Raw genomic sequence first — 24,182 nt, 5'->3', positions numbered from 1 at the left:
GTCCTTCAAAATGATGAGTAACTTAAACTTTCCCAGATAAATAAAATCTGGGGAAGTTCATTACTGGTTTCCATTGAAGGGAGTCCCTTCAAGTTGGAAAAAAACAAAATAGTGGACAGTACCTGACAGAGATAAATATATGAAGCAATATAAAAACTGTATTATTATAAATTTCTTCTTAACTTCACTTTTATTCTTTCATAGACTTTAAAATACAAAAATATACAATATGATTTTAGATCTATGTTAATGGGTACATATATATAAAGATATAACCCGTGATATAAATAATGAAGTGGGGAAGAAGCAAGACTGTAAAAGATAAAAATTTACTTAATGTGACTGAAATTAAATTATTATCAATTAATATCAATTATCAATTAAATTGTTTTATGTAATCCCTTGGCGATCACAAAGAAAAAATATATAGAATATATCACAGAAATAAATCTTAATACAGGGAAAGTAAAGCTAGAAGAAAGGAGGGACAAAAAAGCTATGTCATAAACAAAGACCNCCCATAACGCCGGGATCACGCCCCGAGCCGAAGGCAGACGCTTAACCGCTGTGCCACCCAGGCGCCCCCACAGAAATAATCTTAATACAGGGAAAGTAAAGCTAGAAGAAAGGAGGGACAAAAAAGCTATGTCGTAAACAAAGACCAAAAGAGCAAGTCCTTCCCTATCATCAATTAAATTTAAGCAGGTTCAAGTCTCCAATTAATACACATACATTAGCAGAATGGATAAGAAAAAACACGATATCCAACTATATAATATCTATAAGAAACTCACTTTTGATCTAAGGAAAAGCCTGTGATGCAAATGAAACAAGAAAAAAAATATTCCATACAAATTGTAACCAAACAAAAATAGGAGTGGTTATATTAATATATAAAAAATGAAATTATTTAGTCATTACATAATAATGGAAGTGTCATTTCTTCAAAAGATACAATTACAAACACATATGCACCAAATCCTGAGCTCCTTTATATCTGAAGCCAACATTGGTACAACCAAAGGTAGATATAGGAAGCTCTATAATAATAGTGAAGACTCCTATGTCTACTTTAAGTAATGGATAGAACAACATAGAAGGTCAATACAGAAACAGAGGATATCAATGACAGTATTAATAAACTAGACCTAAAAGACATTTTTTAATCCAAAATCTATTTATTGGGATAGTTTCCCATTCATCTTGATTTAACACTAAAAGTGCTGCTTCCATCTGAAGGAGCATCCTTTTGTGAGCCGAGCTTTTCCTCCTGTAGGGTAGAAAAGAAAAGAGGAGCAGCCAATACACAAAATTACAGTTTGTGCATGCCTAATGATGATGGTGATTTTGTAGCATCCTGGTCACTTAACATGGATGAAGTAGGAGCTGGGGCTCTGCAGCAGGCATTCCTTCTTGTGCTGCTTCTCTTCTGGGGACAGGTGGAAGAGGTCCTCGTGAAAGGCATGTACTCATGGGGAGGTCATCACTGCTGGAAAGTCTGGACCTAAAAGACGTTTATGGAACACTACACTCAACAACAGTAGATTGCACAGTTTTCTGAATTACACATGGAATATTCTCCATGATAGACCATATGTGTATTCACAAAACAATTCTTAATACATTGAAAAAACACTGAATAAAATGTCTTTTCAATGACAGTTGACTTAAATTAGAAATTGATAACAGAAGGAAAACTGAAGGTCTGAAAAATGTCTGGAAATTAAGCAATATATACTTAAACAATGGTTCAAAGACATCATAAGGAATTTAGAAAATATCTTGAGACAAATGAATATGAAAACACAGCCTAATACAACTTACGGGATGCAGTGAAAGCAGTTCTGATAAGGGGCATTTATGGCTATAAATGCTTACATTTAAAGAGAACAAATATCTCAAACCAACTATCTAAATGTTTACCTTAAGAAACTAGAAAATAAGAATGCACTATACCTGAGACTAGCAAAAGGAAGAAAACAATACTGTGAGCAGAGATAAACAAAATAGAGAATGGAAAATAAATGAAACGAAGGGTTAGTTCTTCAAAATGATTGAGAAAATTAATAATCAATTAGCTAGACTAAAAAAAGAAACAGAAGATTCAAATAAGTAAAAAAAAAAGGATATTGTCAGAATACTATGAACAACTGTATACTGAAAAATTAGATAATCTAGATAGCAAGAATGAATCATGAAGAAATAGAAAGCTGTACTAAAACTGGTAAGAAGGTTGAACTAGTAATAAAAATTTCCCAAACAACAAAAAGCAGAAAACCAGCAGTCATTACTAGTAAATTCTACCAAACATTTAAAGAAAAATAAATACCAACACTCTTTGAGTTCTTAGTGAAAAATTGAAGAAGGGGGAACACTTCTAAACTAACTCCACGAGGCCAGTATGTCAGGCTCCCTGTTCAGTGGGGAGTCTGCTTCTCCCTCCTCCTGCTTGTGTTCTCTCTCCCTCTCTCTCTGTCAGATAAAAAAATAAAATCTTTTAAAAACAATCAGTACACAAAGACCAATCATATTTCTATATACTAACAATGTGCCACTTGAAAAATAATTAAGGAAACAATTACATATAACATAGAATCAAAAAGAATTAAATACTTAGGAATAAATTTAACCAGCGACATGACAAGTTGTACACAGAAAACTAAAAAAAAAAAAAAAAAAAAGTTGTTGAAATAAGTTAGAGAAGAATCAGATAAATGAGAAGACTTCCCATGTATACTGAATGGAAGACTTAATGGTATGATGTCAATAGTATCCCAGTGATGTACAGATTCAATACAATCCCCATCAAAATCCCTATGATGTATTTCCTCAGAAGTAGAAAAATCCATTTCAAAGGGATGCATCCATCAAGGGGCACTGAATAGCCAAAACTACCTTGAAAAAGAGAAACAAACTTGGAGGTCACATATTTTCTTTTACCTCAAAACTTATTACAAAGCCACAGTAATCAAAGTAGTGTAGGATTGGGTTAGAGATAAACATAGACCAAGAAAGTAGAATGGCATCCAGAAATATATCCTCACATGCTCAAATGATTGTCGTCAAAGCTGCCAAAATCATTCATGGAAAAAGGAAAACAAATGGTGTTGGGAAAACTTGATATCTACATGTAAAATAAATGAAGCTGAACTTTTCCCTTACACCACATACAAATATTAATCCGTAATGGATCAAAGACCTAAGTGTAACACCTAAAACTATTAACTCAGAAGGAATCATAAGGGAAAAGCTTCATGACACTGGATGTGAATATGATTTATTGGACATGCCACAAAGTACAGGAAAAATAAACAAAATAGATAAATTGCATTACCTAAAATTTAAATTTTCTGTGCACCACAATCAACATAATGAAAAGCACGCCATGGGTCTGAGAAATATTTGCAAATCATGTTTATGATAAGGATTCATATCTAGAATATATAAAGAACTCCTCTGCAGGGCACCTGGTTGGCTCATTCATTTGAGTGATTAACTCTTGCTTTCAGCTCAGGTCATAATCTCAGGGTCCTGGAATCAGACCCCAGGTCAGGCTATGCACTCAACACAGAGTCTGCTGAAGATTCTCTCCCTCTCCCTCTGCTTCTCCCCTGCTCATGCTTGCTCTCTCTCTCTCACTAAAATAAAAATAAACACAATCTTAAAAAAAATTCATTTGCTTTATTAACAAAAATCAAACAACCTAATTAAGAAAAAAAGGGTAATTTTTTGGCTAGGATAAGGATTTGGATAGACTTTTCACCAAAGAGACATGCAAATGACCAAAAAGCACATGAAAAGATGCTCAACATCACTATTAGGAAAATACAATTCAAAACTACAGTGAGATACCACCTCACACACGCCAGACTGGCTATTTTCAAGAAAGAAAAGAAGAAAGAACATAAATGTTAGTAAGGATGTGGAGAAATTGGAACCCTTGTGTACTGTTGCTTTAGAATATAAAAAATGTACAGCCATTATGGAAAACAATGTCATGATTCCTCAAAATATTAGAAATAGAATTCCCACATGATTTGGAAATTCTACTCCTGAAAGATTTGAGAGTTTCAAAGAGCTATTTGTACATTCATGTCTGTTGCAGCACTATTCACAATAGCCAAAATGTAGGAACAACTCAAGTGCCATCATCAGATGACTAGAAAAACAAAATATGGTTTATGCATATTATGTATATAATGGAATATTATTCAGCCTTAAAATGATGGGAATTCTGACACGTGCTAAAATGTTGGGAATATAGATGAAGCTTGAAGACATTACGCTGAATAAAGTAAGTCAGTTACAAGACAAAGAGAAAAAGATACTGTGTGATTCCACTTACATGAGGTCCCTAGAATGGTCAAATTCATAGAGACAGAATGTAAAAGGGTTGCTGCCAGAGACAGGAAATGGAGAGTGGTTGTTTGATGGGTACGGTGTTTCTGCTTAGAACAATGAAACAGTTCTGAAAACAGGTAGTGGTGATAATTGTATAACATTGTAAACACACTTAATGCCAGGGAATTCTTTTTTTTTTTCTTTTTTTAGAGAGGGGGTGGGGAAAGGAAGAGAGGGAATCCCAAGCAGGATCTATACCCAGCATGAAGCCCGACGGGGCGTGAACTCAGGACCCTGAGATCATGACCTGACCCAAAATCAAGAGTAGGGCGCTTAAACAACTGAGCCACTAGGCCCCTTACTGCATTGAATTCCTAAAGTGATACAATGCTAAATTTTATTTTATGAATATTTTACCACAGTTAAAAAAAATAAATGGAGGAGAGAAAAGAAGGAAGGGAGGGAAGGAGAGAAGAGAGAGATACCTGGTTTAATCCTAAGTAAGCTATACATTATATAAGTTCTTTAGAAAGTAACTTAAATTTCCACAACCTGATTTTGTGCCTTTTAAAAATATCTGTTTTTAGGTTTGTTTAAGTTTTATACCAAGTATCTGGTATATCTCTCTTCAGTATAACAAACAAAACCAATTGTTTCAAGGAGACTTTGTGGTAACCTACAAATATAAAATGCCATAATATAAAATATATATTTATGTGTTTTTAAGATTGTACACAGCTTGATACAGGTAACATATTTCATACTTTCTTCTGCCACTCAATGTAACAGTACAGTTGACATAACTACCATTATTTAGTTGTTTTGAATTTCATTTGATCCAGATTAGTTTACTAAAATTTACTAGCTGGAACACAAAGGGGTTTAAGGATAACCTAGAGAATTTAATCTATTGTGAACTTATCTGTGTCTAGATTTTAGCTTATTAAAGGATTTTAATTAAAGAAATCTTCAGGGAGAGTTGTCTCTGTGGTTATGTGATCATTAAAAATTGAGGGTTTCCAAGGATGAACAGAAAAAGTACTTGAATATTTCTAGGACTAGTACTGTGGCACTGTGGGTGTCATCGAAAATATACAGAAAAAAAGAAACTGTGTCTTCCAAAACTTAAAAGCACTGAACCAATTGGAAACTGAAAAGAAGTGGAATAATATTGTTAGTAGTCTCCAAAACAGCGGATTCACCAAAGTTAACAGGAATCTTTACAGAGTAACCGTGGTGAATAGTTTGCCAATAGCACTCTGAGCCAAAAATGTATCAAATATGTGGATGGTATCTTAAAGTTATTCTTTATTTTAATTAAGGCACAACTGCCCAAATTCTTATTGAAGAAAGCCCATTTGTAATATTTGCATCTTATTCTTGGAACATTTTAGCTTTTTATTGTCACTGTTTACATGAAACGCACTGTAATATAAATGGCTTTCGTAAAAGTTTCCAACTTCCAACCACCTGCTGTGTGCTGACAGCCTTAGCAGCAATTCTACTGCTGCAAAGTGATATTCAATTGCAATATCTACTGTCAGATCTTCAAATCGTTCTTTCAGGTTATGTGGTTTTTTGGAATAAAATCATATTTTCTAATCCTTCTTTGCCATCTCAGTCTTCCTGGTATTACTCGCTCTGATTGATTCCACCAAGGCATCGAACAAGCAGAAATATGATCCTGTTTGGAACCCTCATTTTCCTGTAGTTCACATAGGGAATAGCAACTGAAAAGTGTATGGTTTGGAGAGGTTGCCGATGGAAAGAGACCTGATTGATAGAAAGTTCAGTGTGAAGTAGAAATGTCCTGCTGCCATTCAGCCATTTCTGTGCCATGTTGGCAACAACGTCTCATTGAGGCACTTGGAACTGTACCAGTGTTAATGGACTAGAGTCAGAAAGGGTTCAGGAAGCCCCACAGTGAATCTGGTGTGGGGAAGTACTTGTGGGGATAACAGATAATTTCTCTATATACCAAGACATGTTGCTATTACACAAATTCTTGTACATAAATTCTTCATTGGTGACCACCTTGCAGCAGCTAAATTGCATATGCCCAGAGGGTTCCAGAAGCCAATGTAAATATTTAAGCAATCCATGAATACATGCCTAGGTGCATATGGGTGGTCATTGGGAACTGTGGGCAATTGGACAGTACTTGCCCTATTTCAAAGATACAGCTGTTTCTCAGCTCTTGCCCATCATTTCCATGCTAGAGTAGGAGCCTACATTTCAAATTCTCAGGTGTTTATTAGTCTTTCATGAAAAGTCAGAAATTTTATATTTTATATAAAATGTTCTGAACTCCCAAACCAGAGAAGGCAAGGCAACATATGCGTTGCAGTTGGAGATCTGTCTTAATGGGCACAGAGCAAGGTAGACAACAGCAAATAATGTATTTGCTGGACTGGAGAGGGTGGGGGTAATAAACAATAAAAAACAGCACATACTGCTTTTTTATTCCTTTAAATGATATTGCATACCTTTGATCTCCACATTTACCACATTTCATGTTATTTTGTCCACATCACATTTTTTTAAAGATTTATTTATTTGATGAAAGAGAGAGCATGAGCAGGAGGGGGAGGGAGAGGGAGAGAGAATACCAAGCAAACGCCATACTGAGTGCAGAGCCCAATGCAGGCTTTGATCTCACCACCATGATACCACAACCTGATCAGAAAACAAGAGTTGGATGCTTAACAGGCTGTGCCACCCAAGGACCCCAGTCCACGTCACAGTTTTGACACAAGCAATTGTTCTTTCTTTTTAAATTTTTATTCTTTTAAATTTAATTCATTGATTTATTTTTGTTTTCTTCTCCTTAAAGCACTAACTTTCATTTGGATCTTAGGATGTTACCCTCTTCTGGTTTCTTCTAGTCTTACTGTCTGTCCTTAGCCTACTGTGTTGGACCCCCTCCTTCAAAGTTCAGTCTCATCTGACATGTTCTTTCTCTCATGTCCCATAGTCTCAAATATCTATACGCCCATTGTCTCAAATTTATGCCTCCCTTCACCAAATATACCCCAAATACTAAGCTGTTAATCACTTACCTACTCAATAATTCTATTGGTTATATCCAATTACAATCTCAGACTTAACATTTCAAAACCAAAATTTTAAATTTTACCCTGAGTTGCTCTACTTTAGGCTTCAACATTTTACTAAATGGTACCACTATACACACACACACACACACACGTGTGTGTGCATGCGTGCATGCACACAGACACTCGAACACTTGTTTTCTTTATTTTTCCACAAGAAGATAAGTTACATGAATTCAGGTAGCTGTGATAAGCCATATTCCTCAATAGCATCTCACACCAACTTACTCCCATCTCTTATCTTGCTATCCTACTGTTTTTTCTTCATTGCTCAAAATTCAGCCTGGCTTCATTCTTATTGATGTATACTACCTCTATTCAGATACATTATTACTCATTTGTTCTTTCATTACATATATTTCTATTATTGAATGCCAAATTTCATTGCATTTCCCTATGTTTCTATCCCTTTCAATATAGTGCTGGCACAGGGCTGGCCCATGTCAGTCAATCAATAATTTTTTTACTGAATGTATAATTTTGCAGATATGTGGCTAAAACATCTGTTGATAACACAAGCAAACACAAGAAGCAGAGGTAAAATCACATAACAACTCGGATGGATGGAGGTTACTGCCTGAAAGACTGTGCATAGGGCAAACCAAACTCAGTAAGAACAAAGGCAAGAACAGATTTATGGGGTTTCATTGGCCTGGTAACATAAAGCAAACACAGGTAAGGCAGAACTTTCTTGTCCTGCACTTGTATCCCCTCTGGAGTCTCACAAGAGAGAAGATCGGTCTTTGAGACAAGTGCCGCTTGTGATCACCAGACTACTGAAAGTACTTGGTATTAAGCGTCATTCAAGGCACATGCTTTGGGTTGCATTTTAATATCCCTTTAAAATGCAACCCAAAGCATGTGCCCAAAGCATGTGCCTTGAATGAGGTCTGTCCACAACAGTGCTTCAAAATTTACAAAGGGATATTAATGTACTGTAGTAGAAAAAGCATGGGCTTTCACGAATAAACTTGGGTCTGAGGTGCCAGTTCAGCTACTTCCTAGTTGTAGAATTTGGAGAAGTTGATTAAAATCTCTATACTCCCTTTTTATGAAAAGAGGGATAATGATAATTACTAATAGATTTGCTATGAGCATTAACTAAAATCATGCATGTAAATAGCCTATTATGAGGAAAGAATTGCACAGTTTAAAAAATTAAACCAGAGCTTACTGCTCAATATGGACCATAATCATAATCATGTGGATGCTCACCAGGCTTGGCTCCTCCCACAGATGGAATGTCCACTGACACTCACTGCATGATGGTCTGCTCACAGGACTTGTATTTTCCAAATACCTATTATGTGCCAGGTGCATAATCCAGGATGCTAGAGATAGGAGAAGAGGCTCTGTCACAACTTTTAAAAGGCCTGGAAATAGGGGTGCCTGGGTAGCTCATTTGGTTAAATGTCCTGCTTTTAGTTTTGGCTCATGTCATGATCTCATGGATCATGGGATCGAACCCTGTGTGGGTCTCTGCACTCAGCAGAGAGTCTGTTTGAAAAATTATCTCCTTTTGCCCTCCCCTCACTCACATCAGTGCTCTCTCTCTCAGATAAATTAATAAATCTTAAATAAACAAATAAATAAATGACTTAGCATAATCCAGGATGCTAGAGATAGGAGAAGAGGCTCTGTCACAACTTTTAAAAGGCCTGGAAATAGGGGTGCCTGGGTAGCTCATTTGGTTAAATGTCCTGCTTTTAGTTTTGGCTCATGTCATGATCTCATGGATCATGGGATCCATGATCTCATGGGTCATGATCGAACCCTGTGTGGGTCTCTGCACTCAGCAGAGAGTCTGTTTGAAAAATTATCTCCTTTTGCCCTCCCCTCACTCACGTCAGTGCTCTCTCTCTCAGATAAATTAATAAATCTTAAATAAACAAATAAATAAATGACAGAGACCTGTGAATAGCAAGCATACATATGTATACATAAATATGTCATAAACAATAAAATATCTTTTTTAATTATTGATTTGTCAAATAAGATGGATACTATGTTTATGTCATAAAATTAATAACACAGTATAATTCATTTTGTTAATAATTGCTCTGCACCTGCATCATATGAGGCACTGTGCTAACATCTAAGGGTGCACAAGCCATAAGCATTGGTCTGAAGGAACTGATTAAATTTCCTTATTCAAGTTGGCAGCATTAAAATATAATCATTACCTGTGTCTCAAGATCCCTAGATGATAAAGAACCAAACCAAACGGAATTACCTAGGGCAACGTAAACTGTGTGGTCAATTGATTAATGACACCTCCCACCCCAAGTCAATGATGTTCACATTCTAATCCTTGGAACCTATGGATATGATACCCTAAACAGCAGAAGTGACTTTGTTGACATGATTAAATTAAGGTTATTGAGATAGGGAGACTATCCTGAAATATTAAGTGGACCCAATGGAATTATAAGCCATTAGAAGAAGGAGGAAACCATGTCAGACACAGAGTCGGCAATATGTTGATGGAAACAGATGTCTTGATGCTGGGTTTGAAGGTGGAGCGACCATGAGCCAAGGAGTGCAGATAACCTAGAGAGTCTGTATGAGACAAGAACATGGACCATCCCCTAGAGCTCCCAGGAGTTACACGGCTCTGCCAACATCTCAACTTTAGTCCTCTGAAGGCCATTTCAGATTCCTGATCTCTAAAACTATAAGATAATGGATTTGTGTAGTGTAATTCACTAATTTTGCATGAATTTACTATAGCAGCAATAAGCAACTAATGTAGATATATATGGGACTCCTCAGTGAATTAGATTCGTTAAGACATTAAAATAGTAAAAGTAATTAGAAACATGCTAATGGGTAACACAGTGAGGAGATCCCCAGCCCAATATATCACCAGGTGGGAATCAGAGTTGGCTAAACTATGAAAGTAATTCAAAGTCAATCGATTAAATAGTTAAGAAGATAAATTATTAAATAGAAGTTGTTCCCCAAAATTTCTCTAACAACAACCAAGCATCACCATGTAACATGAAAAAAAATCCAAGTATAACAAAAAATAAAGCAGAACACTTGATTTCCAAGGAAGCAGAGGCCCCTGAATGAGCGTAAACAAACACACACACAAATAACTGTTATCTCAGAGAGCTTCGAAAAATGTTTGCTTCTATTAAATGAGCTCAGTCAGAAAATTTAAAGAAAAAAATCTAGAAGAGTAGAAACATGTGGGAAAATCTATTACTTGTAGGTAAATTTGGGGAAAAACTATGCAGTTAGTCCTCCCTCCCCCCAAAAAGGTAAAGAAGACAGAAATTTTGGGACAATGAAAATACAGGTAATTAACCTAGAAGTCCTAATATCCTTCTACAAAAAGTTCCATAAAAAGTCAGAAAAAAAGGAAGAAAAAATATCAAATAAGTAATATAGGAACATTTCCCAGAGATGAAGAAAAACATGAGGATTTATGGAAAGTTCTCAATAAGTACCAAATGGGATAAATACAAAAATAACTTCTACCTCCACCAAGATTAAACAGAAGATACTACAAATGATCAGGGAAATCAGAAAACGTAAGGAAAAAAGAGACAGAGACAGAGAGAGAAAGGAGAAAGGGAGAGGGAAAGGAAGGAGGGAGGAAGGAAGAAAGAATTAACAATTGATGTTAAATTCCTCATTAACAATCTTGGATGCCAGAAATAAATAAAGCAGCCTTCAAAGTTCTTGAGGGAAAACAATTTGAACATACTATCCGATACCATGATAAAACAATAGTTAACTATGGTACGGCAAAGATAAAGTCATGTTCAGATTTGTCAGGGTTCAAAAAGTGTATTTTCCATGCACACTTTCTAAAGAAATTTCTATAATCTGGTCCAAAATAAAACAAAAATCAACAAAAAACCAAGAAAAAGATAGACTTCCATGGTAAATGAGGAGTGGAACTTATCCAAAAATCCATCTGGAGAGAGGGCAGAATGAAAACTAATCAGTGGGCTTAGTAAACAGTCCAAGTTGAATCAGGAGTGCATTGATAACATTTCCAGTAAAAAATGAAATAGGTGGTATTCAAATATATAAGAAGCTAGATTGTCTATAATGATACAGTAACAGTGACATAGTTTTTCTCTAACAAAATTTTATTTAAAAAATAGAAACTGCAGAATAAATCCTGAACTGCATAAGAATTGGACAATCTGACCCCAAAGCTGACCATAGCAAACTGCAGAGGGAAAAGTCAAGAGTTAATTATCATCACCAAATAGACTGAAATTTCCACTCTAAAGACATGGTTGACAGAATTTGTAAAGACGGAGCTGGGGAGAAAAGTATAGTAAAGGGTTTAGATTTCTATATGTTTACATTGGCAAGTAGTGATCAAAATATACACCTCAAAGAAATATCTGAAAGAAAATGTTTCAGTATATGCTTTTAATTCATTATATTTACAGAAATTTAAAATGATGCTAAAACTCGATATCAGGAGAAGTGGCATGGAAAGACAACATAAATGAACTAAATATCTGTTTTCTTATTGTGTGTCAATAAATATTATATGTTTGATGAATTAAAAATTAATTGTATATGCTTATGTAGAATTATACCAGTGACCTTGAGATTAAAGAACAGAAATGGTAAAATTTGGAGGCATCTGAGGAGTGGCAGGGCTGGGGTAGGAGGGAGCTTATTAATTTCTCCCCTTTTTGTAAAATGTGCTGTTAAAATGCATATGCATACATTTAACTGATAAGAATTATTCTCACTATGCTTTCAAATAATGATTTTGAATCATTGATGTCATGAGCTCATTCTCCTGGTGGTCTACCCAATATTCATTCTTTCCTTGCTTCATGCTAACAAATACCTGTCCCCCACTCACCTCCTACGCCCAATTAAAAAACAAATAAATTACATTAGCTAGTTCTGGGTGAGGAGACATCAGCCAATCTTATGGGGCAGGGGCTGGGACTTCTGTTAACATGTCACATTTGCATTACATCATTTCTTTTTTTTTTTTTCCTGCTGGGAGATAACCTATAGAAAAGTAGAAATAAATGACTCTTATGGACACAAGGAGATTCACAGTAGAAAGCCACATGGAAAAAAATCACTGAGCAGAAAAATGAAAGAAACCTGAATAACCATGGTGTAATGGAATCTCTGTAGTCTCTGTATTAGATGTATTTAGTTTCTTACTGAGTTAGAAAATAAATACTTTACTCTTAGTTCATGCAGATGAACTAAGATTCTTATCTGATAAATTTAATGATGATAAAGGAAGTTTGAAAAGATTGACGTGGAAAAGAAATATGGGCATGGCATAGATAGTCTGTTGAATGCTAGTAAACTCCACCTGAACCAGTCTGGGAGATTAATTGGGTCCAAGATTTTTTTAATGAGCTTATCTCCCACACTTAATAGCATATGGGAATTCCGATAAAAAGGTGCAAGTCTGCCTACTACAGGAGGCTGGGAGTTCTTGTTTCACTGTATATAATCCAAAAACTTTTTCTATCATTAGTGTATTAAACTGGTTCTCACTTTGTCTTTCATTATTAACAAATGCTTTTTCAATGTAATAAGATTGTCTCATTAACATAAATTACCATATAGTGTACCCTTTGTGTCTTTGCCAAAAAGTTACCCCAACTTAAAGCCTTCCCCCCTTACTTCAACCGGTCATGTGCCATTTTTCTCTTATGACCTGAATTAAACTCCACAGACTTCATGAGACTCCAAGATCAGTCATTATTTTTTTAATACACTATTTATTGAACATCAGCAAGGTATCAGGCACTGGGACTCAAAGAGAACTAAATACATTTTAAATTCTGACAAATTATAGCACATTAGCTTTCTCACTGAAAAAAAAAAAATATATATATATAATTTTATAAAGTATCAGAGAGCTGTTCCAATATGGGTTTACATTTCATGCCTTCAGGGTCTTACTTCAACAATATATGGGATACTTAATTCATAACAATGGAATCCTACAGAAAATTGAATCCAATGAGAGGATCTTCTTTATGGGAAAAAAAGATGTGGGAACAAGTCTATGATCATGGCACCCACTGGTCATATCATGCAGTGCACTACTCAGAATCTGCTATCCCGATGGCGTTTTGAAGTGTCATCTAAAAATGTAGTTGAAACATCAGCTTAGAAGCAATGTCCCATGAGGATAGGATGCCATCCTCCAGAACATAATAAAAGCATTGAATCAAACAACTGAAACAACTCCAAAAACTATTACTATATTAGCCATATGTTTTTTAACAGCTTAATTAAGAAATATTTTACATACCGTAAAATTCAGCAAAGTATACAAATGAGTGCTTTTTAGTATAGTCATCGAGTTGTGCACCAATCACCACACTCACTTTTATATTTTCATTACACCAAAAAGAAACCTTACCCCTCTGAGCCATTATCTCAATCCTTCCATTTCATGCAGACCTAAACAATCACTAATTTTCTTCTACTCTCTTGAAATTTGCCTATTACACATTTCTTATAAACTGAATCATTTAATATGGTACTTTGTGACTAGTTCCTTTGATTTAGCATAATGTTTTCCAGGTTCATCTGTGTTATACTATGTAGCAGATATCCATTTTCTATTATCAAATAATATCACATAGTATGGATATGTCAGGTTTTATTTATCCATTTATCAGATAATGAATATTTGGGTTTTTCTAATTTTTGGCTATGATGCCTAATGTTTCTTTTTTTTTTAAAAGATTAATATCACATAGTATGGATATGTCAGGTTTTATTTATCCATTTATCAGATAATGAATATTTGGGTTTTTCTAATTTTTGGCTATGATGCCTAATGTTTCTTTTTTTAAAAAAANTAATTTTTGGCTATGATGCCTAATGTTTCTTTTTTTTTTAAAAGATTTTATTTATTTATTTGACAGAAAGAGAAAAAGAAAGAGAGAAAACAAGCAGGGAGAGGGACAGGCAGAGAGAGAGGCAGAAGCAGGCTCCCCACTGAACAGAGAGCCCAATGCAGGGCTAGATCCCAGGACCCTGGGATCATGACCCAAGCCAAAGGCAGAGGCTTAACTNCAGGACCCTGGGATCATGACCCAAGCCAAAGGCAGAGACTTAACCAACTGAGCCACCCAGGAGCCCCTGATGCCTAATGTTTCTATGAATATTTGTGTACAGGTTTTTGTGTAGACACATGTTTTTAATTCCCTTAAGTGTATACTAGGAGTAGAATTGCTGGATTACACAGTAACTCTATGTTGAGCATATGAAGAATTAGACTGTTTTCCAAAGTGGTTGCACCATTCTACATTTCTAATAGCGGTATCCGAGGATTCCAATTTTTCCACATCCTTGCCAAAATTTGTTTTCCGTCATTTTGATTATATCCATGATAGCAGGTATGATGGGGTATCTCATAGTTTTGATTTGCAATTCCCTAATGACTAGTGATATTATTATTTCATGTCCTTATGGCCATTTGCATATCTTCTCACTTTGTCTGTTANTTGCACCATTCTACATTTCTAATAGCGGTATCCGAGGATTCCAATTTTTCCACATCCTTGCCAAAATTTGTTTTCCGTCATTTTGATTATATCCATGATAGCAGGTATGATGGGGTATCTCATAGTTTTGATTTGCAATTCCCTAATGACTAGTGATATTGAGTATTATTTCATGTCCTTATGGCCATTTGCGTATCTTCTCACTTTGTCTGTTTAAAAAAATTGAATTGTCTTCTTATTATTGAGTTGTGATAACTCTATATATTCTAGAAATAAGTCTCTGGCCAGATATATTATTTTTAAAAAATGTTGTCCCATTCTTTGGTTTATCTTGTACTTGTCTTGATGGTGTCTTTTGAGAGCACAAAATATTTTAAATTTGACAATGCCCCGTTGATCTATTTTATTTTTATCTTATTTTATCTCTTGGATTTTTAGTGTCATATCTAAAAACATTGCCTAAGTCAAAGTCACAAAGAGTTGCACATATCTTTTCTTGTAAGAGTTTTATAGTTTTAGCTCACACATTTATGTCTTTATTCTGAGTTAATCTTTTATATGATGTATAAGGAGCCCAACTGTTTGCTTGCTTGTGGATATCCAGTTGTCCCAGGAAAATTTGTTGAAAGGACTATTCTTTCCCATTTAATTGTCTTGGTATCCTTGTCAAAACACAATTGTCAATAAATGAGATGACTTATTTCTGGACTTTATTTTATCCCATTGGTCTAGATGTTCCTCTAATGACAGTTGCTACATTATTTTGATTAGTGTCATTTTGCAGTGAGTTTTGAATTTGGAAAGTGTCAGTCTTTCAAGTTGTCCTTTTCACTGATTTTCTTAGTAATTCTGAATTTCTTTTTTTNTCTTGGTATCCTTGTCAAAACACAATTGTCAATAAATGAGATGACTTATTTCTGGACTTTATTTTATCCCATTGGTCTAGATGTTCCTCTAATGACAGTTGCTACATTATTTTGATTAGTGTCATTTTGCAGTGAGTTTTGAATTTGGAAATTGTCAGTCTTTCAAGTTGTCCTTTTCACTGATTTTCTTAGTAATTCTGAATTTCTATATGAGCTTTAAGATCACCTTGCAAATTTCTGTAAGGATTTCATCTTGTATCTTTACGGAAATTGTGCCGAAAATGTAGATCAACATACCAACAATATGGAGTTTTCTAATCCATAAATATGAGATACTTTCATTTCTTCCTATCTTTAATTTCTTTAAGCAATGTTTTGTAGTTTTCAGAATACATTTTTTTGTATTTCTTTTGTTAAGAATTTTCTTAAATATTTTTATTGTTTTGGTATTATTTTAAATGGAATTGTTTCCTTAATTTCATTTTTGGTTTGCTTAATTCTACTGTATGGAGATACAACTGGTGTTCATACATTAACATTTGATCCACAATGCAGCATTGGTAAACTCATTTATTAGTTCTAATAGTTTCTTAGTGGATTCCTTAATCCATAAATTGGTATATGATCATGCCACTTACAAAAAGTGATAGTTTTACTTTCTTTTTAATCTGGATGATTTGTATTTCCTTTTCTTGCTTAATTTCTTTGACTTAGAACATTTACTATTACCTTGATTATAAATAGCAAGAGCAGATATACTTGTCTTTTTCCTGCTCTTAGGGAGAAAGTATTCAGTCTTTCACCATTAAGTAAGATGTTAACTGTTTATTTTTTTTCAAAGATATCCTATATTAATGTTGAAGATGTTCCTGCATATTCCTGATTTGCTAAGTGTGTTTATTATGAAATGGTAGCGTAGTTTGTCACATAATTTTTCTGCATTCCTTCAGATGATAATAATGTGATTTTTGTTTTTATTCTATAGATACATTTATTGCATGAATTGATTTTCAGATAGTAGGACAACTTGCATTCCTGAAATAAACCCCACTTCATTATTGTGTATGACATTTTTATGTCTTTTATTCATTTCTGAGTATTTTGTTGAGAATTTCTTCATTCATATTCATAAGAAGTATTGGTTGGTATTTTTCTTTACTTATAATTCTTTGCCTGGCTTTGGTGTCAGAATAATACTTACCTCATAAAATGAATTGGAAAGTGGCTCCTTTTCTTCAATTTTTGGGAAAAATTTGTGAAGAACTTTTTTTTTCTTTTTAAAATATTCAATAAAATTCACCAATGAAGACCTCTGATCCTCAGTTTTTCTTCATGGAAAGCTATTTGATTATGAGTTTAATCTCTTAATTACTTAAAGACTTTCTATTTGTTATTGAGTCAGTTGGATAGTTTATATAGTTTTAAGAATTTGCCAGCTTTATCTGAGTTATCCTAATATGTTAACATACAAACTTATTTCTATAATGTCCCTCTTCTACTTCTGATTTAATAATTTGAGTCTTTTTTTTTTTCAGTCAGTGCAGGTAAATATTTGTCAATTCTGTTAACCTTTTTGAAGAATCATATTTTCATTCTGTTGTATTTTCCAATATTTTTCTATTTTCTGTTTCATTAATTTCTGTTATAATCCCTATTTTTATCTACCTTGTGCTTACTTTGAGTTTATTTTGCTCTTCCTTTTCAAGGGTTAGAAGATGGAACATAGGGTGGTTGATTTGAAGTCTTCCTTCTTGTTCAATTGTGAGCATTTTATTACTGTAAATTTACCTCCAGTGACTACTTTGGCTGCATTCCATTCATTCTGAAGTTTTATGTTCACTTTAATTTCTCTAAAAGTGAGTTTCTGTGATTTTGTTGTGGTTCTATTGATTATTTAGTATTATTGCTTAATTTCCACATATTTGTGAATTTCCAAAATTTTGTTTTGTTATTATATGTAAAGTCATACTATTTTGATCAAAAGTCATACTATTTTGATCATACATTTTATGATGCCATTATTTTTAAATTTATCAAGTCTTGCTTCATGGCCTAGTGTATGCTCTCAGCTTGAATGCTTCATTTGAGTTCAAGAAGAAGGGCAGTTTACTGTTGTTGGGTTGAGTGTTCTTTATACATCTGTTAGATACAGTTTTGTTGTAACGTCTAGGTTTGATTGGCACCTATGGCATTAAAAAATCTGTCTTTAAAACTACTAACATTTTGTTTTGTTTCATAGTCTATTTTGTCTGATATTTGTACAGCTGTTCCAGCTTTCTTATCGTTGTTGTTTGCAAGATGTATCTCTTTCCAGTCTTCTACTCTCAATGTATTGGTATCCTTGTATATGCAGTGTGTATTCTGTTGGTAACATATTTCTTTTAAATCCATTCTGTCAGTCTTTGCCTTTTGACTGGATTATTGAATACAGTTTCATTTAATATTAATACTGATATGGTTGGATTTACCCTTTCCATGTTCTTCTATTTTTCTATGTAACTCATGTCTTTTGTGTTCCTCCATACCTCCTTTACTGACTTCATTTAAATTAAGTGAATATTTTCTTGTGCAATATTTTCATTTTTAATGACTTTATTTAAATGACTTTTCATTAATAACTTTTTCATTTTAATAACTTTTCTATGTATAATTATTATTTTTAATTATAAATATGAATATATTATATATTACATATATACATGTTATAATATATTATAACTTTTATATATTATAAGAATATATGTGTATATAAAATTAGACGTTACCCTACCTTTTACCATGTCTTAATTTACCAGCAACAAGTTCACATTTACATTAAATTAATTACAGTGAGTTAGAGAAATTTATCTCTATCCCCCCATTTTTTGTTAATATTGATATACATATTATACATATATATCTTACAAATCTGGCAAACATTTTTTTTTAAAATCTTTTTTTTTTTTTAAAGATTTTATTTATTTATTTGACAGAGATAGAGACAGCCAGTGAGAGAGGGAACACAAGCAGGGGGAGTGGGAGAGGAAGAAGCAGGCTCATAGCAGAGGAGCCTGATGTGGGGCTAGATCCCATAACTCCGGGATCACGCCCTGAGCCGAAGGCAGATGCATAACCGCTGTGCCACCCAGGCGCCCCTTGGCAAACATTTTTAAGATTAGTATACCATATAATTTTATATCCATTAAGAAGATGAGGAAAGGAATGCAAGTGTGTATTTATATATTTCATTAAATTTATTTATTTATCATTTCTAGATTTCTTAATGTTTCTGTACATTCAAGTTACAAAAATTTATGATCTTATTCCAGTGAAACTGTGCTCCATTTACCTCCTTTGTGCTGTTATTGTTAAATAAATACACCATAAACTTATGATACAATTATATGCATCTTGTTGTATAAAATTGCTTTAGTTTTTAGTTATAATGGAACATTCATGACATAAAATGTATCATCTTAACCATTTTTAGGTATACTGTTCAATAGTGTTAACTACGTTCACACGTTTGTGCAACCAGTTTCCAGAGGACTTTTCCTCTTTTGAAACTGGAAGTCTATATTATTAAACAATCCTTCATTCCAATGTCCCCCAAGCCCCTAGCAACCACCATTCTACTTTCCATCTCCATGAATTTGAATAGTCTTGGTAACTCATATAATTGAAATCATATAGTATTTTATTTTAGTAATTGGATTATTTTATATGGCATAATTTTCTCAAGGTTCATTTATGTTGTAGAACATGTCAGAATTATTTTTTTCTTTTTTAAGGCTTAAAAATACCCCATTGTGTGTATATAATGCATTTTGTTTCCCCATTCACCTTTGATGAGCACTTGGGTTGCTTCCACTTTTTGGCTATTATGAATAATGCTTCTGTGAACATTTCTTTGAGATTTTATTTTCAAATCATTTGGGTATATACCCAAAACTAGAGTTACTGGTCAGATAATAATTCTATTTTTAATTTTTTGAGGAAAGTTCATACTGATTTCCATAGTGGTGGTACTATTTTGTATTCCACTAACAGTGCACAAAGATTCCACTTTCTTCACATTTTTATCAACACCTGTTAAATTCTGGATTTTCTTGTTTGTTTGTTCTGAGCAATAGCCATCCCAATGATATAGTATCTCATGGTTTTGATTTGCATTACCCTAATGATTAGTGATTTTAAGCATATTTTTATTTGCTTGTTGGCCCTTTGTATATCTTTTTGGAAGAAATGTTTATTCCAGTCCTTTGTTCATTTTGTACTGAGTCGTTGGTTATTTGGTTGTTGAGTTTTAGGAGTTTTTATAATATTCTGGACATTAACCACAAATCAGAGAGATAATTTGCAAATATTTTCTCCTTTTCCATAGGTTGGCTTTCACTTTATTGGTTGTATCATTTTATGCACAGACATTTTTAATTTTAACTAGTCCAATTTATCTATTGCTTTTTTTATGTGTGCTTTTGGTGTTATAGTTTATAAATTATTTCCAAATCCAGTCATAAGGCATTTTCCTTTTTTTCTTCCAAGAGTTTTATAGTTTTAAGTGTTACATTTAGATCTTTGATCTGTTTTGAGTTAATTTTTATATATGGTGTAAGGAAAGAATCTGAATTCATTTTTATATGTGAATATCCAATTTTTCCAGTACCATTTGTTGAAAAGTCTCCTTGGGGTGCCTGGATGGCACAGTTGGTTAAGCTTCCAATGCTTGGTTTCAGCTCATGTTGTGATCTCAGGGTTGTAAGATCCAGCCCTGCATCAGGCTCCACATTTAGTGTGGCGTCTGCTTGAGATTCTCTCTCTCTCTCTCTCTCTCCCACTGACCCTCCTGCTCATGCTGTCTCTCTAAAATAAATAAATATATCTTTAAAAAAATACTCTCCTTTCCCTGAGGGTCTTGACAGCCCTGCTGAAAATTATTTGACCACATTGGAGAGGATTATACAATTGATTTTTGAATCAGTTAAGAAAGAAGAAAAATATGCATTTATGTTATCTTTATCATTGCAAAATTGCATTTACTGTGCTTTTTAATATATAGATTTAGATTTATTTATTTTCAGCCTATAGCATTTTCTTTAGTATTTCTTAAAAGGTGGTCTGCTAAAAGTGAGTTCTTCTAGTTTTTGTTGATCCTGACAAAACTTTGTTTGAAACATTTTTTTTTTTAGTCACTAATCTAAGCATGTAAGTAAACTGTGAACCTGGCTTGCCTCTTTCAATGTGGAACTTCTGAGCTATTAGGGAGCTGGGAGGAGGTAGGGTTAGTGTCCCAATATTCACATTCTACAACACCTGAGGTAAAGCCTCCCTTCTGTGGGCTCAGGCTGGATGGAGGGAGACAGTCCTAAACTTTTGGCCACACTGACCAGAAATTTAGTCTCTTCAGTTTAGAATTAGAGGAGATGAGAAATGCTGGTGTCCTGTCTTGCCTCTCCCAGCACCCAGTGAGATTTAGTAAGCCTTGGATGGGGACTGAACATAAAGGGAATTCTGTATTCTTGGCTATACTTGTCAGGGCTGAGGTTTCTTTTGAGTTGAGTTGTGCAAATGGAGGAAAGAGAAAGAACACACTGTGGTTCAAATACCACATATACTTGCTGCTCTTACCAGATTTTAGTAGATTTCCTGAATAAATATTTATTTCTGTACTGCATACACTTAGGACAATTTCCAGATCCTCTAAATCATTTTTCTTAATTTACTAGTTCTAACCAGTTGGGCTTGTTTTGTTACCGAATGGGTCTGCAGAGCTCCTCATACTGTCATCCCAAAAGTTGAACTCAGCTAGGTTTTTGTTTTGCTTTGTTTTTAAGAATTTTCTTTAGAACAGTGAAAAGCTGAGAATGATACGGATATTTCTTCCTAAAGGACAATACAGATATTTCTCATATAACCCCTGCTCCATATATGCATAACCTTCCCCATTATCAACATTCCCCACTAAAGTGATCAATTTATTAGAATTGATGAACTTACATTAACATAATCACCCAAAGTTCATATTTTACATGAAATTCTACTCCTAGTCTTTTAATTCTACGGGTTTGCACAAATGTATATCTCCTGGGATGCATCATTACAGTATCATACACAGTATTTTCAACGTCCTAAAAATCCTCTGTGCTCTGCCTCTTCAACTTTCAACCTCTAACAGCCACTGATCTTATTACTGTATGTATAGTTTTGTCTTTTCCAGAATATCATCTATCAGGAAATTGCATAGCATGTATCCTTTTCTGATTGGTTTCTTTCACTTAGCAATATGCATTTAATGTCTTCCATGGCTTTCCATGGCTTAATAACTTACTTCTTTTTAGTGCTGAATAATATTTCATTGCCTGTATGGACCACAGATTAGTTACACATTCACCCACTGAAGGTCACCTTGTTTGCTTTCAAATACTGGTAATTATTAATAAAACTGCTTACAAACATCCATGTGCAGGTTTTGTGTGGACATAAGTTTGCAGCTCTTTTGGGTAAATACCAAGAAACATCTGCTGGGTTACATGGTAAGAAACCAACTAACTGTGTTCTAAAATGACTGTACCATTTTGTATTCTTACCATAAATAAATGAGAACTTTTCAATTATGTATTTAAATTATAAAGAATTAAATAAATTTTCATTGCTGTGCTTCCAATAAGAATGATGGTGCTGTGTCTCCTATAGGGAGATTAAAAGGAAGTTCTTTATAATGACATTCACTCAATATTTGAGGAAAAATATATTACAAGCACAGTGAACTACATATCTCAAGGAATGGCTATTTAACCATCATAACAAATTCCAGAAAATGTAAATATTTCTATGTGGCTGGAGAAGAGATCGAGTTTATAAAGGGAGGCAGAGGCCAGGTCATGATTAAGAGTTTGAGTTTCAAATTGAAAAAGATAAGTAGGAATTAGTTTATGTTTTAGACAAGACCTAAACTTGCAGTATTATATAATGGACGGAACATCCCATGCTATGGGATACAACATCTACATGCTAATGTAGATAAACTCATTTGGATCTGCAAGGCATAAGAACTTCATGGATATGCAAATTTGTATAGTTCCCCAGCCTCTTGTTTCTGATACTCATAGGCAATAAGACAAATACCATGCTTATTTCAACAGAATCTGTTCATTCAAATTGTCTCGATCTATGTCGCCTCAATATATTCCAGTTCTGGATGGGTCCCATGATGGGGAGCAAATCCTGATTCTTTTCAAGCTGACTTTCCTCACACACACATAGACACACACATATACAGAACAAATCATTCCAAGTATGACATTGTGTTTATGTGTTGAAATAATAAAACATGTAAGTAAATGAGATGTGCTTTTGGTGTAGTAGGACAAAAAAATGTAGTTTGATATGGCTAGAGAAGTCTTTCTGGAAGCGGTGAGAAGTTAAAAAGAGCTTAAACATAAGAAAACAAACAATTAATTAAAGGGGAGGGGAATAATTTTCAGGCAAAGGGGAGTTTATAAAGAAAGTTGTTGGATGTGGGATTAAGTATGAACAGGAAGATTTATAAGCTTCTTAGGATAGAGTCTAGAATATTGGAAGCATTCAATAAATGCTAGTCATACTGTTAAAGTCAATTCTATTGAGGTTTTATATTCTAAAGTGTGTTGGGACCTTCTAGACATTGTAACATGGGGAGATTGTTAAAAAGCAGATTTAGACACTCCATCCTAGGTCAGCATCTCTTGGGGTAAAGTCTAGGGAATTGAATTTTTTAAAGATAAATATAATTATAGTATAAATGCTGAAGTTTGACAGTTAATCTACAATGAAGAGTTTGGAACCAATTAGTAGTTAAAAGCTAATGCATAAAAATGAATTCTTCTGTTTTTACAAATAGGAAGTTGATGGTAGCAGAGTGATGAATTGCAAATAATATAGCTTTGGTGTTAGGCAAACCAAAGTAACAACTAATTCCTATGTTTTTGTTTCCTTATAAAATAAAAGATAAAATTTTATTGTTTAAATTAAAGTAAAAATATAATAGTATCTATCTGCAATTATTAAATGGAATGTGATATGTATCTTGCATATAAATGGGTTTTAAAATAAGGTTTTATTGGGAACCTGTGTGGCTCAGTTGTTTAAGCGTCCACATTCAGCTCATGTCATGATGTCAGGGTCCTGGAATGGAGCCCTACAGTAGGGCTCCCTGCTCAGCAGGGAGTCTGCTGCTCCCTCTCCCTCTGCTGCTCCCCCTACTTGTGCTTTCTTTCTGTCAAATAAATAAATAAAATCTTTTAAAAAATAATAAAAATAGAATAAAATAAGGGTTCATTATTAATTTTGGATATCTTGTTTGAAATTAATAAACAATATTTAAGAACAATGTTAAATAATTAAACTATTTAGTGGGCTGCTTTTTT

At 34.0% G+C, this 24,182-nt stretch overlaps 1 pseudogene; it reads right to left on the bottom strand.

Annotated features, from left to right (window-relative positions):
• Positions 1-1,214: 1,214 nt before the first annotated feature.
• Positions 1,215-24,182, bottom strand: part of LOC109488466 — a 57,083-nt pseudogene continuing 34,115 nt past the window's right edge.

Source organism: Ailuropoda melanoleuca, chromosome 2 (assembly GCF_002007445.2).
Source record: "Ailuropoda melanoleuca isolate Jingjing chromosome 2, ASM200744v2, whole genome shotgun sequence".
NCBI lineage: Eukaryota > Metazoa > Chordata > Mammalia > Carnivora > Ursidae > Ailuropoda > Ailuropoda melanoleuca.
Note: the sequence above shows the minus strand (reverse complement) of the source record. Positions and strands in the feature narration are given on the sequence as shown.